Source organism: Rissa tridactyla, chromosome 5 (genome assembly GCF_028500815.1).
Source record: "Rissa tridactyla isolate bRisTri1 chromosome 5, bRisTri1.patW.cur.20221130, whole genome shotgun sequence".
Taxonomy (NCBI): Eukaryota; Metazoa; Chordata; class Aves; order Charadriiformes; family Laridae; genus Rissa; species Rissa tridactyla.
In genome coordinates this window covers 202,024-220,481 of record NC_071470.1, presented here as the reverse complement: position 1 = coordinate 220,481, position 18,458 = coordinate 202,024, and positions in this window count along the sequence as shown.

Here is an 18,458-nt window from a genome sequence, read left to right as displayed (position 1 = left end):
ACCTCTCTGATTATGTCTCAACATAAGGAGCTTAAAATGCTCCTTATCAATATCAAATACATGAAGCATCTACTTCACTACTTGCTGCTATTTTTTTTTAGATTTCTCTAAAAACTGAGCACTAAGCACTGTACTTAAAAAAAGTTATCTAAGGAAGTACATGTCACCAGGGAAAAAAAAAAAAAAAGAGAAGGCATTTCCTAGGCTGATCCATGGGGACTGGCAGAGTTTCAGAGAAGGCATCCAGAATCCTCATTCTCCACCTGGTACACCGGGACCATTCCATTGGGCCCAGCTGTGTTGGAAGATGTGCTACCAGTGCCCATTACTTTGCTTCTCTGATTGCACAGGTCAGGAATGTCTGCTGGTATGGCAGTTGATGAGGCTATTCACTAACCCAATGGAAGCCTTTCCATTGATTTCTAATGATGACGGATTGACTCATTAGCCTGTTTAGCTTTAGACAGTCCCCTGCAAAGTGACAGCTGTTACACTGACGGCGTAGATATAAAACACCCGCACAGTTTTGTTTAAACCTGAAATGATATACCACATTGACAGGACTGAGTTTGCACGACGAACAACTGATCAGTATCACTTCAGTGTTTACTTATTGTCCTTACTTTGGAATGAAAATTAGAGTGAAAACTGGTTTTCTTCACAGGCAGAGAAAGCTGACGATGGACATGGTTTAACTGACAGGCTTGCTGGGAGGAACGAAGAGGACAGAGTTTTCTGCTTTTTTGTGCCACTCCGGTGCTCTCTGTGGCACAATCCTCTAGCAGGCCTCAGGGTCAGACTATGCGACACACACCTTTGCGTCGCTGTTGCATGGCATTCCCTGCAGCAGGCTGACAGAGCTCTGAATTTCTCCTTTGCGTGGCACAGTAGAACCCCGAGCAGGATGGGCGAAGGACACGTGGGTGGAACTGGCTGCAAAGAAGAACATGAAATGGCCGTCGCCATTTGCGCAGCACCTGCACCAGCACTCACTCGGTGTGGAGAGAAGGCAGAAAAATGGAAACGTGCATCCATTCTTGCTCAGAACAGACACTGCCATGCCAGTACCCTTCTCCTCACCGGGGTCTGCCACCATGCCACTGGAAGAAGGCAAGGCAGCCAGAGGTCCATCCTCTGGGCCACCACCACACTCCTGATCCTCGAACTCACCTCAGAGTAAACGCTGAAGTCAATTTTCTTTCCTCTTGTGCAGTCAGGGGAAAAAATCATGCTTGTGCCTGGGTCAGATGTTGTTTGACGCAAGGCAGCAGACACAGTCGGGACAGGAGTATTGGTCAGCTCTCCAGCTTGCTGTTTCTAATGGCAACTGTTGTGCACAAAGCAGCAGCTGAGGAGGATCCTGCTGGACGAGAAACAGAGCTATCTGACAGCAAGGTGCCCCCATTTCGGCACCACCGTAGCCAACACAGCGTAGCTCTGGTGGACACCCCGCCATGGCTGCCTGCGCCCATCAGTGAGACCAGCATCCATCACAGCAGCGTGGACACCACTGAGGGGACACCCCTCCCACCCCACCCAGCCCCCGCAGCAGAACCAGCTGTGCTGGGGTGTCAGAGCATCATCTCGCACAGAGCCCTGCTGCCACCATCCCCATCGCGCACCCCCCGCTGCCCCCACCATGGCAGGGACCCCCGGCCGCCCCGGCAGCGTGGGGCGCTGTGATTGCCATGTGCTCAGTAGAGAGCTGCTGGATAAATAGCAGTGTAGTGTGAAACAATTAACATCTCCTTGTAGCTCATATATTCACAGTATTAACGATACTCTAGTATTACCAATGATATCATAGTACCAGCACACTTATTTGCATTTATAGTCAAGCAGAAAATATTAATAAATGGGTAAAAAGACACACAACAGACAAGTAAATCAGGGCCGTATTTTTCACTAGGGCACTGGCTGGTCCCCTCTGCAGAGCTTGGAATTTTAGCATGCTTTTTAAACATTATATACTCTATATGTTTATTAAAAATATATGTATTTATAGAGAAGTTAAAGTGTTAAATAAACTTCCAATAATCAAATTAGAAATAACAGCTATCTAATCCATGGGAGAAGTTAATTTTTTTGTACAGGTTGCCACTGTTGTTTTTCATGACAACTGAATTAAAAGTGGATTAAATTCTGAATGCTGATGACTTTTGGCTTCCCCCATTTTTTAATTTCTTATTTCATAGAGCCATATTTGTGCATCTGTTTTTTAAGACATTGTACAGCCATTTTTCCAAATTACTGCCTGATATCATAAAGACTATCAATGGCCAAGCTGTCACAGGCTGACCCCAGTTATTCCCTTGCCCACAGACAGATTCAGTTATATCTCTGTCACCCCTTAAAGATGCAATCAGCTCCTAATGATCCCCAGTGCAGACCAGTCTGTTTTAACTCTTCACTTTAAAAGGGCTTTGCTATCATCTAATCATCCTTGTGCAGTGCAAACCCATGACTTGGTATATGCACCACAAGTTAGCAAACATATCATACATGATTTCTTTGTCACAACCCTGTAACATCCAAAGACTTAAAGACCTCCACCTCTTCCCTCTTCTTTCCACTAGAGTTCATCCTACCCCAACATGTTTAGTCCCTCCAGGCCAGTGACATCCTTTTCTTCGCTTTTACTGCTCTCCTCCGCTCAGCTCTCCCTCATCGGTCCGTCTCTTTCACAGAGCTTGAGCCAAAACAGGATCCACTCCCGTGTATCTAAAACCTTACCTACCCACAGCCCCCAGTGTCTGCATGATGCTGATGGTTCATGCTCACTCGTGAGTTCATGGAAACTCCCAGACCATTCTCAAGACAGCTGCCAATAAATGATCCTCTATTTCTTGTTTTCCATGAAATAGATTCAGATGGAAAGTGTAATTTGAAGTAAGAGTACTTATACTCTGGAATATTGCAGTAGGCAAGTATCTTCTCCTTCACTCATCCAATACCCCAATACACATACACTTTCCAATTTTTCTGTTAGTGCCCCACTGAGCACGTTCTTTTCCTTTCAGACAGGTCTTATTTTAGAAGAATGTTTAGACTTTGGATTTACAATTGGCAATTCTAATGTAGAATTTTCAGTCTATCTGCTCCACTGACTATTTGAGAGGACGGTATTGTCTCTTAAAAATATCTTGATGATGTATTCGCTAGGCTTCACATTCATATATAAAAAGCCATATTTTAAAAAAAAGTCATATAGCCATACAGTTCAGCAAAATTTAATTCACTTCAGATGAACTTCACGTGTTAGAAGAAAGATTACTCAAACAAGCCTTATTGGCTTGGACTTTCCCTATGAAACTCTCCCACTGTTTTGAGACCAGATGTAGTAGTTTGCAGAGAGCTGTATTTCTGATGGCCTCTATTTCGTAAATCCAGCAGCTATACAGTGTAAAAATATCCTTTTGTATTTGATACTAGTCTTAGAAACTGTACTTACAGTTATATTCTTTTGCACATATTTTCTACTACAGCTGGCACTAACACAGTGTTTGTTCAGATGTGATGAGAATCCTGCAATATAAAATACTTCTTTCAGGCATAAGAATGTGGCAGTGAAAAAGAAAGCTATTTGTAAATAATAAACTCACTGGATACAATAAACTTTATGCCATTAAAACTGTGATAATCAAATTTAAAATATCTATTTTCAGTATAATTTTTTATGCTAAAGCCGTCATTTATGCTTATGGATGAGTGGTGGTAACGTACTGATACCACAGTAGTAGCTGCAATTCTAAGCCTATGTAATAGCAGCCATTATCAAAACAACCAAATGCGGTACACACGTGTAAAACTGCAGCATGCTCAGCAGAAAGCTCGGGTCCCAGTTCTGACTGTGTCCAGGTCCTGCTTGTCCCTTCCCGTCTCCGGAGAGGCCGTGCCATAGCAAAGCTGCTGGGCTGCAGATCACGCCATCCATGTGTTCCCAGAAATCAGGGATCCTGGTCCCGGTGCTGCATCCATCACCGCTGAGCATCACAGTGAGTGGAAAGGAGGAGGCTCTCACTCACGCCTCTCCTCACTCCCCCAAAACACCCCATTCACTAATTCTGTCCAAAAGATTGGGAAGTGTGCGGTACCTGCTATCGATCTCTTTTAGTTGGTGTCAGTATTCTGAATCATTTAAATGGCGTTTTCCATCACCGTATGAATCCCTTGAAGGTACTTATTACTAACATTTAATCCTGATAAACTTTGGTGATTGTGATGCAAAAAATCCCTGGACTGGAAGGTTTAATGGGCTGTCAGTGTAGTTTAAGCGTAATTCAAAAGCTAAGTGAGAAGATTCTGCATGAGGAGATTGTCTCCGAATGTATGAACAAAACACTGTGATCAATTTGATTGCATGATCACAGTTTTTCCAGTGAGCCTCCACCTTACTCAGTACACAGGTCATCTAACATCACAGTCAGTTTTAAAAGGCAAAGTATGAAATTAGTTGTTTGGGTTCAAAAAATACTCATTGAATTTTCAGAACATGGCATTTCGGTATGCTTCAGAAGCAGGGTCAGGAAAAGAGATGTTCTTAGTTTCTCTTTCAAATGGCTTTTCGTTATGCAAAACCAGTTTCCACCTAATTAAATTGCTTTTTTAAAGTTTCTAATTTATTAAACTGCTGAGTCCTTGAGCCACAGGAATGTTCCCCACCTCCTTTTTCAGACACTGCCCTCCCATGTTACTTTAAAGTTATTTATAAATACGTGTCTCCCGCAGCCTCTACCAGCAGGGCACCTTCACTTGTTGGAATTTAATGAGGCTCCGGCACAAGTCATGAGTCCCTGAAGAAAAGTATTACCTGATCTGCTTCATTTATTTCTACCAATAATCATACCATTACCTACAGCTTCTGTTTTTAATTAGTGGTATCTAATGATTAACACTGGCCAATTTGCATCCAATTATGTCCCCTGAAAAATTAGAAGTGGATGAAAAGGCTGAATGCAATTAATCATTCTGCAATGCGAATTTGCTTAAATATCAAGGATGAATGTGTTGTACTTTCCTAAATAAGATTTCACTGAAAACATACACTGTCTGGTTATGAAGCAAAAGCATGACGCTTCCCATGACAGTAAGAAATCTGGATATTAAACACTACAGAATTACCAAACACAGTCACACATATCCTTTTAATAACAATTTAAAAAAAAAGATATGACTGGTATCTAATTACACTCTGGATTCACATGCTACAGAAACAATTAAAAACACTAAGCAAGATAACGTTTTATGACACATAGACCTTGTCTGCGACAAAGTTTGGGTTTAGTATGTGGTCTTTAGAATATAATTGCCTCATTTTTTCTTTCATTCTTAAGTTTAGCTTTAGAAAACATTCTGTTCCAGCTTCAGAGCAAATATTCAGTGCTACTTAATTATGGGATTTTTTTGGATCACCATTACATCTTTAAGAAAACTTATAAATCATAGGAAAGATTTGCTTGAAAACAAAACAAAACAAACCCATACAATAAACCAAAGCTTATTTATATGGTGTGTTCAGCTTTTCCCCAATTTTCAGAGACCAAACTAGATCAGTTACTTTTACAGATGATGGAAACAGGGTGCTTTAATGGAGTTTTTTCTTCCTCATACCCCCATCCCTCTGATAAACTCTGAAGACACCTCATATCAATACAAAAATATTAAATACCACTGGTGTGATGTTTTTTCCTCCATGATGGTGAAATTATGTTGTCCCTAGGATAACTTAGAGATAATTAAAATAACTTGACAATTATTTTAAAGGTCAGTACTTGTATAGCAACTTGCAGGTATAAAACAGAGTGGCAGCCCTCTAAGCTTAACTTACAAAACTAGATTTGTTACACTACATTAATTCATTCCTTCACCCCACTTTTTTAAAACTAAAGCACCATTCAACATATTGTGAAGATGTTTAAAACACAGTAAGTTGATAGCAATTTTTTGAAAGAAGAAATCTTTTGGAAGAAGTTAACAATGAAAATGGGATTTAAGACAAGTGAAGATCCTAAATGACATTTGATATTCATCTTTTCTGACCTTTAGCATGCAAAAAGCCAAGCAGCTGACTTGCATCACCTCATTTTACCCCCCAAAATACCCCAAAAGCAGGCATCCAAATGAAGCATCCATTTCAGTGCCACACAAACTAATAATTTCTACCCGCATTCCTCACCTTTTTCATATCTCCTCTCTTGTTCTTCCTCTACTTCAAATAATTTTTCCAGTTCTTAGCCTTACTGTCAGGAGTTTCATGTTCTTCTTCAAATTACCTGGGGCATTACTTTCTCCCCTTTATTGCCGTACTCTTCCATGCCACTTTCTGCTTAGGACACAGGTCAGTTTTTAACCTATCAACATTTTGCACTGCACGTTGGGAAGATGGGCAGAATTTAGAGGGGAGGAAAGATAATGCTGCAGATGTTAACTGGTTGGTTGTTTCATCATGCTTGGAAGAATTGTTAAACTTTATTTTGCAAGAAATATTTTGCTTTAAAATGTTAAGTTCTTTTTAACTAGGTTCTTCTATTCGCTATGCCAGACATTCCACAAATAATTTGTTTTCAAGATACATGGTGCTTGTCATCTCTGCTCCCACTCCAAGCGAAATCATCAAAAAAGCTCGAAGATGCTATTTTAAGAAGTGTGGCTTGCCAGGACAAGTGCTTTGGTTTTGAACATGAGATTGATTTACAGAAGCTGTATGGAAAAACACTGCAACAAAACTTCAATTCTCATCATCTGCGAGGAGCCCAAATGGTTAGAAATACGATCTAAAGAATACAGTGCATTCAATTTTGTCCCCTCGGGATCATCAAGTTTCAATTAGGATGGACTCATTATCGTACAGCATTGGGTTACACTTCATAAAACAACCTGCAATGACCACCAGCAGACCTACAGTTTTAGGCATAACAGATGATCGGGTTTTTATTTTATGGTGTCTCCCTAAAGCTGGATGAATTCCTAGTGTCTTAGATACTGTAATACTAGCATTAAAAAAAAATCTGAAAAAACCCCACACCTCTGTGCATGTAGCTAGAGTTATTTCTTGATGAACGAAACATCTGCATGCTTGTCTAACACAATTGACTGAGGCTACTTGAGGTTCTTTTTGAAGTCCAGTGACCTAACTAAAGTTGAATATGTTAACTCATTTAATTTGCCTTTTCACCACCATTTAGGAACATAAGCAAATGAGTCTACCAAAAATGCATTTTATGAGCAAAGGTAGATGGTATTGCAGTATAACGGCAAAATCTGGGACAAACTAATGAAGTCTGAATATTGCAAGCAAAATATATAGTACCAGGAAATAAATGCAACCAGCCTCATAGAAAAGAAATCACACTCCATACCATGGCAATGAATTATCATTTTGAATTAAACTTATTTCAGCAAGAATCAAGACACAAAATCTTGATGAATGATGTGATTTCTTCAAAGCAGCTCCTCCACTGAACACCACAGCAATGCTGAGTCCTGCAGCTTTTGGGAACAGACCAAGTTCTTTGGGGCTTGCGATATAAATGGGGAAAAGAGTCCCAGCAGATACCTTTTATTGTCAGTACTACGGTTTATACACTACTGAGGTCTACCCACAATCTTTGTTTTTTCATGCATACTTAGTCCAGTGACGAGCTCTGACCATGATGACATCGTAGTGACCAGAAATGGTGATGGGATTTTGCCTCTCAGAGAGAGGTGAAGGACCCGAAGACTGAAGGTGGGACTGCGAACAGAAACACGAAGCCTTTCTCTAAGGCGCCTCATCCTTACCTCCCTGCATTCCTTATAGACGGTCACTTGAAGAATTACTTTTCCGATCCTACTATCCCTCATTTCAGCTGTCTCTCAAACACAATCTCATTGGGGCCCCACTGTCAATATAACCAGTCTGGCCTTATTTGCCATACTTACCTCTCCTCTCACGCTCCCCCTACTGTAAATATTCTCTCATTTCGGATGACATCATCGACCTTCCTGCCACCCAAGTGCATGCACCTTTGACGTCCCTGACCCGCTCTCCTCAGGCACCCAGAACACAAACATCCAAGTACTTGGTATGTATCTACAACTCACACTTTTACTGCCAAAACTTGCTGTATACAAGCCTGACTCTCTTTTAACTTACCTCCGTGGAGTCCAAACTGACCGCCGTTTCCACAGAGCTGTTTTCCCCAGTCCCCACTGTTTTAAGTGCCACTCCGCTTGCGATCACACCATTGCTCCCCTTTTCCAGCTACATAAAGTTCAAAATTTGTTCTCTTATTTTCAAGGCTCTTCCTATCTCTCTCTCCTATTGCACTGTGCCAAAATACTTAATGACCTCTGCCCATTTGGCCCACAGCTCTTATGCCTTTTCCATGTAGAAACAACAATTTCTGCTTTGCAGCCCACCTCTATGTTTTACCACCGTGCTAACAAGTTAGCCCTATAAGATGATACAGCTAAATCAATTACAGCACAGCAAAAGCAGTTTTAACTGTTTTTAACTGTTTTAACTCTTTCCTGAACTATGCCCTTTGCTTTTTTTTATAGACAATCAATAGAGAGTGAGGAAGGAACACAATGACAATCAATTCAGTTGAATGGATGGGAATGTTCTCCTCTGCTAGTCCCTCACACTGATTTTCATGCACGTCCTTCCTTGTCTTGCACCAACAGTCTCACTACTTATTTAGATAAGCTTGTTATACAACTATCTTAAACTTCTCAGGCGCTTGGAAAAGTAAGAGACTTTTAGTCTTATGAAATAGAGACTCTAAGTATGGGCCGACAAACCAGATACAAGAAGTCAAATTAGGATGTAATTTTACTGTACAGCATTGACAAAACAGAACCACCTATCTGCATATTCACACCACCCTTAATTTGGCCTGTGACAGGTCGCATACGTGCCCATCCCCTCAATAATAACTTCCGTCAAACAGTACATGGAAATGACCTGGATGTTTCAGGAAGGAATTGCACCCTCTTCTCACTTTTCCAAACACAAGTTTCTGCTTGTAATTAAATTATAGGTGAAAACACACATATTAAATGAAGTTTCTGGATTGTTTGGATTACTTGCAAGAGAAGAGGGATTTAAATATTAAGTCTTATTTAATCAGTAGAATGAGGTCTCTAATCAGCCTTCCTCTAAGGAAAGGGTTCGTGAAAGGAACCAGACACGTCAGCCATTTGTGCTGCGGATGTTTGAACTCGTCATTCTCAACCACGGCTGGGCCTAACGAGTCGTCAGCCCGCAGTACGACAGCTCATCCACCTGCAGTGAGCCCCCGCACTAATAGAGACATATCTTTATCTCCCATTGCCAAAGATTTGAATACGTCCATGCAGCTGTGAATACCTCCCACAGATCGTACTGGTCCGTTCACTCTTTAAAACTTTTTATTAGGCCCTGAAACTAAAACGTGGGCTTCAATCACATCTATATCAACAGTTGATGTGAGGAGTGGTGAACAGGGGGGCGAGTGATGTTTTTGGGCAAATAACTTAAAAATACACCAAACAGATTCATCTACATTCCTAAAAATTTCAAGTCATTTACAGTGAGAGTTTGACTATTGATTTTTCATGAGTATTTGATGTCATGAAGAAATTGCCTAGAATTAAAATTAAGCACGAGGACTCAGCGCACCCAGGATTATGAACCCATTTAAGTCTCTTGATTACTATTGACCTTGTCTGCGGTGAGAAAATTAATATTGCTAATTCCATCTCAGTGCAAGCGTTAGGTTAGGCAAAGCCAGGGCAGTGTTACTACTGAGAGGGCAGGGTTCCTCAAGCTACCTTAAACAAACCCAGCTCTTTCGGTTCTCACTGTCTTTGCTCATTTTATGAGGAATTTTACTGTAACTGCTAACACACTGCAGCTGTGCACAGCTTTCGTACGTAAGCAATAACAAAATAGCTAAGGATCAACACAATATTGCCTGTACTCCTTTGTTTTGTAATGTAAGAAGTGAGGGGCGTGGGGCAGATGTCACCTTTGTTCAAAGGGGCAGAGTAGCTGAAACCAAAGGAATAGAAAGCAGTAATATATCGCTGATATAAGCCAATATTCAGGTGCTGGCCTCCAGGGTGGAAAGTAAAGGGGTAAGGATTGTGTTTTGGGGTTGGTGCTTCCCGAGGCCGCTGATGAGGAGCGCAGCCTGTCACTTGCTTGGGGCTGTATTTAAAGTCAATACCCAGCCAGGACCGGCTCTCTCCCCACATAAACATACTTTCATAATAGCACATCAGGGTTTTTTATGATACTGTTTATAGAGGCAAGTGGGGGTGTGGACCAGGACTCCTGTGTAGACCAAGTAGCCCAACATGTGAAAGGGTGCAGAGCAGATTCTGCGGCCCATCCCCAGCCCATGCGCTGCCAAGTACCTCCTCCCTGCCGACCCCGAGGGCAGCAGAGGCGTCAATCGCAATGTCTTAGCCTGCAAATCAAAGAATTAAAGATGAAAGAAGATAATGATTGTCTTTGTTATTAATTAAAAATAACACAGAAGACAACTGTGTAGGAGCGCTCCGGAGATGGAGATCAGATGAACCCCAGGTGTTCCCTGGGCACTGACAAAGGAGATGCACAACTGAGCAGAGTCTATATGATGATGTTTCCAAATGACATAAAACACCCAGTTAATTAAGCCTGCTACTCTAGTGTGAATGAGAGGAAGTCCATCCAGTGACCTAAATGTTGTTCTCCTTTTTGTTCTTTTAATATCCTATGAATTACGAACTCTAATAACTTGAAGACTTAAAGCCACATTTTAGTGAACCTCCCTCCCCGCAATATTGCCACTTACCCTCAAATTGAGAGATCTTCAAATGACATATAAGGGCTTTCACTACAAGATCCAGTGTTAGAGAAAGCCTCTGACCTGTACAGGAATACTCAGAATTGCCTTTACACAGCACATGTCTGTGATTTGATGATTTTCTCTACCACGCTTAAGTGCCTAAAAAGGCAAGTAGGTGCAATTTTGGCATTGCTGGCATTTTCAAAGCTGCTGACCCAACATACCTTGGTACAGCTATTCCTTCCTGTCAGCATCCTCAAGTTACCCCAAATACTGCTTGCACCGCGCACAGGGACTGTGACCAGGAATTACAACCTTCAGGCAAACCGCCTTCTCTCTGTGTCCCCGCAGCCGGTGTCTCCCTGAGCACCTCAGTGGAATGTACTACATGAGGACGCACCCACGTCCCCCACGAGACCCCGACAGCCCCACAGGACCCTGACAGCCCAGCTTCCCGCCTGGCAGCCTTAGAGCAGACCCAGCTTGGGCACACGGACCAAGCGCAGACGTGAGTGGGAGAACATTCCAGTCAAGCTCACCCACTTGTCTCCAATCCACTGACCTACCAAAACAGCAGTTATTGGGACAAACCTGTGTTTTGTGTACCTCAATTTAAAATAGTGCTGCCATACCATAGTCTTCCTACAAACGGGCTTAACCAACTGAAGCTCTTAAGATTTATCTTTACAGATGCACACAATACCCCGGCAATTATTTACGTTCTTTTCCAGGATCTCCTAGAAATACGAACAGCATGATGGTCTCAGGCTCAGGGCCTGATTCACCTCTTGCTTAATTTCAGTGCAGCCTCTCTAATTATACCAGGGATCATTTCAGTCCAGGTTTACTTGGTAGTCTTAAAACCACTTAGCTGAGCCATTAACTCTCTTTGATTTATTGCCATTTGATTGACTTCAGATGCTTCTCACTCCCTTGTAGCAACCAGCACACAAATGTTTTCTATCTGCACTTATTGTACATACAGGCACTGCAAGGATTTTTTTAATTCTGCTGTGTCTTTGCCATAACTGAACATTGTTCCAAAGTTAGATTGCCTGAATGTGCAGGAGTGCTGCTCGTGTATTTCCCTTCCTTCCCTCAAACTTGCCACTGCATATACAGCAGCCAGGCTGTGTATATTTTCAGATGCAAACATATATCACAGTCCCATCTATAAACAAACAGTATATTATAAGTGGAAAGTGGAAATATTCCCCCAGCCCCCTCCAGGGGTTCTGCTCATGAGTTTTTGCTAGAAAGATTGTTTCCCATTTATTTCTCCATTCTGGACTCAGCCTGTTGACAATTGGTTTGATTACTCCATTATTCATATCAGCATTTCTGACCTTGCAGACTTTCAATGAAACACTTTAGCCACCATCTTACAAACAACATCCCCACACTCCCAAATAAATTGCATGCTTTCCAACTATTAACTTAGTCACTCTACCCCAAAAAATCATTTCATTAAAAACTGAAAATGGTTTGGGTTTTTTTTCGATGAAGCCATGGTGGCAGACAGTATCCTTAACAGATAACTAGACTTTATAGGACGGTGTAGGGCTAAAGGGCCTACCTGAACTTCACCTCTCTCCTACTGTACTGACCTGTTTTCATGGTGACCTACGCAGTAACACAACTGAGCAGATCGCAGAGAAGTTAGTTACATTATCAGCCCTCGTGGCTTGAACATTTGCTCAGATCTTGTTAGAGGATGGTTTGCCAGTGGTCATAATTCCATGTTAGATTACGCAGACATTTCCATCACTCCGTTGTGGTAGCCTCGTAGGGAGGCAAGGCCAAACTCTCCAGGATTCATCAAAACTGAATCACCCCAGGAGCGTTTACACCCGTCCTGCGTAGCTTCCGGTACGCTCTTGTACCATTGAGCTTCTGGAGGGCAAATTATCAGTAAATTCAACGGACACTGAGGCTTTACATAAGAACAAGCAAGCCAGATGATACATTTTGCTTGCAAAGCAGAAAAGTATGCAGAGACCTACGTGAAAACACCTCCGTCCCCTGTAAATGGAAGTGTTTTGCTGTCCTGGCCCTACAACCATCGTGGAGAGTGACCGTAACTGTACTCGGTGGTTAACTCTTCTCCCTACTCTTAGACAACTCTCTATAGAGGAGAACTGAAGATTTTCAGTGAGGCAAGGAAGAAACTTAACCCAGTTCTGCGTTCATGTCTCTTCTTCCCACTTACACATGTATACAGGCATCACAGCCAAGGATTATCACACATTGCGAGGTTAGCTGCCATCAGTTCTTTACAACCCTTTTTTTACACCAGATGAAGGAAAAGTAGTCTGTTATTCCTAATTCTGCCACAGGTTGCTTACATCAGCTGCCAAATCAGGACCAAGTAAAGATGCAGGAATTAAGCTGAGGGCCTCTTTCCTCTTGTATCCAAATGAGGAGACCCAGCATGATGTGGGGTGCTAAAAGCATGGAACTGAAATAAAAGTCCAGTCCTTGTGAACCATTACGCAATTGAAATTTAGCCAAGATCAGGACAAACATGCGTGTCAGATCTTTTTTTTAAACATGTAAATAACTTAAAATAGAATTAATTAATTTTTTCCAGGTGTCTTGTCATTTATTTTCAAGTTTTGTTTTATGTTCAACAAGTCTACAAGTAAGCAAAGCTTAGCAGGTTGAATTTAGAGGGGCGGGGGGCAAGGGGAGTGACTGGGAAAGCATGTAAAATTTCAACAGAGAATGAAGATTTTAAGGTGATACCTACTCAACTGCACATACCTCATGGGGCCTAGGAATTGAAATTCTTCAGGAAAAAAAGGAACTTTGACTTTGATACACAAGAAAAGAATATTTTATATTCTTATGTGCTCCTTCTCCCACCCCTTTTTCTTTGTGCTAGAGTTAAGTAAAAAATGGAGAAACAAAGAACAAAGTAAAAACATGACTTCAAACCAATTCAGAGAAACCCGGGGCGCTGTCAGGAGTAACAGCCCAGGGGCTCAGAGAAGCCCCAAAGTCAGGGAGGGGGCCGGGGGAATGCAAGAAACCAATCTTCCTTTAATTCCTGCACTGCAGTGACCTTGGGAATGCTGCAAAACCTTTTATACACAGTCCCAAACAGACTTTTTGCTGCCTGATGTTTTTCACCTGAGCACCGCTCGGTTTTAGAGGGGAGGAGAGACTTGGGGTTTGATAAATGGAGATCCGAATTTAGCTTGCCATACACCGAAACCAATTAAATCAGGTTGAGTGGCTCAAGAGACATTTTTAGTTTTCTGCTGAATAATCAGAAAGTATTAATAGTACTTTGAGCGAAAAAATATGGAAAAAGTGTGCTCAAGGGAAAGAGGAAATTTTGAATTGATGGAAGTTTAAATGAAGTGTGGTTTCAAGGAACTAGAAAAAAAAATAAAAATCACAATGCAGTTATCTCTCCGATACTGCTAGCCTGCTTCCAAAACAATGCTTTATAAAAAAGTAAACAAATGCAAAAATTTAAGAGAATTAGAAGCTAGGCTAAGAATGCACTTCTTGCAGATAGATGTCATTGTGATCCTAAATGTTAAGCTCTATGAAGCAGAGACTGTCTTTGCTTTAGTTATTTCTATGTATATCAAACAGCGAGTCCCTAAATCCAACTGCTGGAGTAGCATAAATACTTAATAATTGATGGAGAAATAAATTATTCCATAAAGAAATTTGCCTCCTTCAAGCCAGATATGTATAGAAAGCTCGGAGTACAAATTTAGCCTTGTAACAGCTTGAAAAACAATAACTTTTGACTATTCAAGGCACAGCATTACAATATTGAGCGTGCTGCAAAAAATGCCAACAAAAACAGCTCTCAAAAGCACACCCTCTTACTGTGTTGAGAGAGCAAAGAATTTTAAAGGAAAAAGGGACTAGGACGCACTATTCTATAATGCCCCAGAAGTTTAAATACACACCAGAATGAGAAGATGGAGGGATAAGAATAACATTTCAAGAAGCAGACAGTGAAAAGGAAAGCTATGAACCTTCTGTTTAGTAATATTATGCAGGACAGTGTAATATTTGTACTCCTCCAGCCCAGAGCTTTTACTCACCACTGTGCATTTTATGAGGATGGGCACATCTCCGTTGGTGCAACCTGCTGAATAACAAACAGGTGGAAATCCACCAACGTGCAGGAGAAGATCCATCAGCTTTCTGACTCATTCAGCCTAGCAGCAGCACTCGACACTTCTCGGACTGCTTACACTTCCTAGCAAACATCACAAAAGGTTTTCAGCTGAGCTGCGACTACTTCATGGCAGGTCACACCTCTAAGAACAGAGCAGATCTGGGAGAGTTCGCTAGGGCTTGGTCATGCCTTCGGCTACAGGACCAGTTTTCACCGACATAACCAAAAGCTGATCGATACCTGCTGTCACTGTCGCCGTGATAACAGAACGCTAACTAGTCTTTTTTCCATCGTTCAAGTAGATTTTGCAGCTTGCGCTGGTCTCCACTGTACTTCCTTTAAGCAGAACATCGCTGCCCAGCAAGAGCTTGGTGCTGCTGTGTGAGCTTCAGCCATGGAGCACGCATTCACTGCAGGTGGGCATTTCCACCCACTCCTGGCATCCCTCCAGAGCATATGGGTTTTCTGTATTTGAAGCAGCAAAGGAAGACACTTCTTGTTAAGTAAACTTTGTATAGAAAGCTTCAAAAACTTGCAGCGACCTTAAAAAAGCAGCAATTGCAAAATACACCCCCAAATGGAGTTCTTCAAAAAATGCCAATATAGACTATTGTGTATAAGTGTAAATACAGTATTTGAATCTATACACTGTATTTACTGAAAGTTTCACTGTTAAAAGGGTCCGAGTCCACTCACGCTTGAAGTCAACACCATTTTATAGGTTGTATCTTCATCGCGGCAGTACAGAGGCAGTCAATGTTTTGCAATAGACTATTAATTGTAACTTCAAAACAATACAACATTCTTATACACTTAAAACATCTTTTTCAAAATGTTTGAAGTATCTGAGTAATGCATTTTTTTGTAACTTGACTGTCATTTTTAACTAACAGCACTCATTTATTTGTTCTGCTCATTGCTTTTTACGATGCTTATCTCACTTCCAGCTTCACCCCTACAAGTAGAACCACGGATCTCCTGTCATTGCTGGAGAGCAGAGTCCAAATGTGATGATGTAAAAAGGCTGAAAATATTTCCAAGTTGTGTCCAAATGAAGATACCGGGAAAACTTGTACTTCCCTTCTGAATGACCTAATAGATTTTTAACTTTGCCAAGCTAATGACTTTCTACCTCAAGTGCTAGCTCTCTTGTTTACTAAATGCCATTTACTAAATGCTCTGCTATAAATTTAAGCATTTCCAGGAAAGTGATAATGAGGAAGTCTATCTGAAATTAATTGGAAAGATTCTATAAAGTAATGATGTGTCGAAAAAAACATCTCTTCTAAACAATACTGATGCCAAGAAAAAAAGCTGTTCTCGCTGTTAAATACAGAATTTTTTTTAAAAGTCTCTTCCTAACTAGCCTAACTATTCCATCAATAACTTGGCAGTAACTTTTTCATTTTTGCATTTTAAATCCATGCAGGGAAATTAACTATACGCCGCAACAGCTTGTTTCACGCTACAGTCCTTCAACAGGGCCACAGTAAAAACATACACCGTCAGAGAGCCCGTGGTCAGATGAAGTGCAGCAGGGAAAACGTACAGCTTTCCTCCTGATTACACAAACAACGACTTCTGCCCACATCTTTCCAGCCTCTGTTTCCGTGCTTATAGGACTCCGAACATGACACTGTTTCCACAGCCAAGAAAAGAAGATAAAACTTCTTGTACAGTTCTTCTAATGGCCCTTTTCATCATCTCCAGAAATAAGGTCAGAAAGGTAAAGGGAATAAAAAAGTGTCATGGGTCAAGATAATTCCTGTCGAGGCTTTCTGCTGTTTCCATTGAATTGTGTCTCTCTTCCTGACTGACCCAGCTTCTCTCCGCTTTCAGCCTCTGCGTGACAGGAGAGGACTGGTTACACTCCCAGCTGCTTAACGACTATCACGGATAACTGCTATTGCTGACCGGCTGTGAGGCGCATTTCAGGAAGACTTGGGAGCATAATTATTCCTACTCCTTTTAGACTGGACTGTCATTTCAGCTACTCTCCTACATGCTCTATGACCATCCAACTTCACAGTAGCCAGAAAAGAGTCTTCAGATGAACTGTTTCCATCTACAAACTGCACTCATAATGGCACAAAACTACAGCAGTACTTTTTCAACTGGAAAAATTCAAAACAGTGAGAAATATTTCAGGTTTTAGGTTGAAACAGTATTTCAGAATTTACTTGAGTTCAGACATAAACAGTCCCACTGTCAATATCAACGGCTTTTTTCCAAATTGAATAAAGCATCTCTGTAGACACACATTTTTATTTTCCCACAGAAAAAACAGGTAAAAAAACATTTTTGCAAGTTATATTGCATCTATGACAAACATTTTCATATCTTTGAACTATAAACTTATTTTTCCATGCCCTTAATCTAATGTTTTGCAATACAATCATGTAAAGACTTAATTTTTCCAATTCCTGATATATAACTTCTTACATAAAGATTAATTAAAAAAAAGAATTATGCAAGTAGAATATCAGGAAAGTGCTACACAGAGGTCCGAGGTCCTGTAATTCAGGTTCCTATAAAGATGATAAAAATTACTATTGAGAACAGGGATGAAGAACACATTTTCTTCTCACCTGATTACCATTAAAGGAAACAGCATTGTGCTAGATTTGCCATTAACACGCATAATTATCTAATTTAAAAAAAAAAAGTGTGTCCTCATTTACCAGTTTACAGTATTTTTTAATTGCTTTAGGTACGTTTACATAAAATTCTCCGCCCTTTTCCTGCTTTGTAGCTGCTTTGACAGATCATATTTGCAAGAACTATGTATGTACTCAGAAGTACCAGGTTAAGCATTATAATTTTCTGCTTGCATATAATACAGATTGATTATTCCCAAATACACCTGACATTTAAACATAAGTATTTATTGCAAGCAGCGAAGAACCAAGAGCGAATACTCCAGATCTAACTTAAAATCCAAGCTCGGGCATTCATTGAATGTGTGACCTCAGGCAAGAGACTTGACCTCCTTCTACTTCAGTCAATTCAGCTGGCGAAGAGCAGGAAATCTTTGAAAACCAGATGCTGCATCTAAAAGCAGATCTTCCCCAGGTAAATAAATTACCAGAGAGCCACAGGGACGGAGCAATATAGTGTTTCTTATTGTAAGAGTCAGGAAGGCATGTGGATATAAATTGGAAATAAGCAAGAGGTCTTTTAGCCTCAAGCTTTACTTTGATGTTTGAAAAATAGCATTTTTAGTGCTGTACAGATACTAAGATTTTTGTGCAATAACTCAACTGCAAGGTTAGAGTATCTTTATTCAAATGTATTCAGATCATGTAATCAAGGATGTTTTGTTTTATTTTGTCCAAATTACTGTTCGCAGACATCTGAAGTATTAGAACCAATACCTGATTATATCTGTAATAATGTAGGACAACGTCCAAACTTCAGACTTCTAAGGCCTTTGGGAACTATTGTAAATGGAGGCCATGGGTATTTTGGAATACTAGGTGAGTTTGGGTCTCTTTTTCCTGTAAAGAAGAGAA